The 1,203-nt window shown below is 57.3% G+C and overlaps 1 protein-coding gene across 1 annotated transcript in view; it reads left to right on the forward strand.

Annotated features, from left to right (window-relative positions):
* The first annotated feature begins 37 nt into the window (after nucleotides 1–37).
* Nucleotides 38–1,203, forward strand: part of LOC113210757 (glucose dehydrogenase [FAD, quinone]) — a 4,551-nt gene continuing 3,385 nt past the window's right edge. The window contains exon 1 of the mRNA XM_052266247.1: nucleotides 38–184. The gene's annotated coding sequence lies outside the window, so the exon portion shown is untranslated. The remainder of the gene's footprint in view (nucleotides 185–1,203) is intronic.

The raw sequence follows: 1,203 nt of genomic DNA on the forward strand, positions 1-1,203 counted from the left end.
GGTGGGGGGAGGGGGGCAAGGCGCGGTCGCGGCCCCACCGCATCGCCGCGCCGGCCGCAGCCTCAAGTCAGTCGAGAGGCGGAATCGCAGCAGGACGCTTCGTCGGCGCCGTGAGTCGAGTCGAGGCGGGATCCGGTCGTACGAGCAGCAGCACCCGACAGGACCCGAGCCGGAGCAGCGCCAGGTACTTCACTTCACCAGGTCTCGAAAGACCTCTGTATTGGTACTGCGGGAGCGGGGACTTCCCTGTCAGGACCCAGGGCGTGCGGTAGTGTTGTGCAGTGTCAAGAGATGTCAAGTATGGAGAGGAGAGGGGGGGGATGCATGTAGAAGTTGTATTAGTGAGTAGAAGCGAGTGGAAGTGCACGAGAAAATAAAAACAAGTTCTAGAGTAAAGTAAATTTGCAATTCCTTAAAAACGTGATAGATCTACAACTTTCGAGGAGTTCACAAGAAATAAGTACGTATCATTTTATCGGCCAACTATCGGGATGATAGCAAAATGAATCGACAAGATACGATTTTTCCGATATTTTTCGATGCCTGAACGACAAGTTGATTAGCCGATCAGATATTTCTAGACAATGTATGACAGTATCAGGAGACCAGTGCAACGTACTAAAATTCGCCAACACATATTTGCATCGTCGAATTATTGCAAATGTTCTTTGTGGCTGCCTGTGGAGGGTAGTTAGTAGAAGTGGAAAAAGTAGTAGATCAGAAGAAATATGGCTGGAACAGTGTGTCGTAACTGCCCGCGCGCGCGCTTTGGGGTGATATTCTGATCGGCCCGCCGCGCCCCCACCGACCGAGGCCCCCGCCCCCGCCCACCGGCATATCGGAGCGCCAAGTCATCGCGGCGGCGGGCTCTTGCAGAGGATTTGATTACCGGCCCGGCCTCTAGAGCCTGCGGCCACCGACATCGAGGCCGGCAACGGCGGCCGAGGTACCGTCACTGGGACGTCTCCCGGCCGCCGGCGACGTGCCTATCACATCAGGCAGGGAGGTGCAAAGGTTCGGCGCTCTGTATACAGTGGGCACTGCAAGCCCGCCAAGGACCGACACACTCCTAGCCCCGATAGGGCCGGTCAGTCACCGTGGAGGGTCCTCTATGCCGACTATGCCGATAGGAGCTGAGGGGACGAGCTAGCAGGTGCGCGCGGCCCAGGGCCTATCTGCCTTGGAGACGCCCCGCCCCCACCC

Source organism: Frankliniella occidentalis, unplaced genomic scaffold, assembly GCF_000697945.3.
Source record: "Frankliniella occidentalis isolate FOCC.00 unplaced genomic scaffold, Focc_3.1 Scaffold36, whole genome shotgun sequence".
NCBI classification, from domain to species: Eukaryota; Metazoa; Arthropoda; class Insecta; order Thysanoptera; family Thripidae; genus Frankliniella; species Frankliniella occidentalis.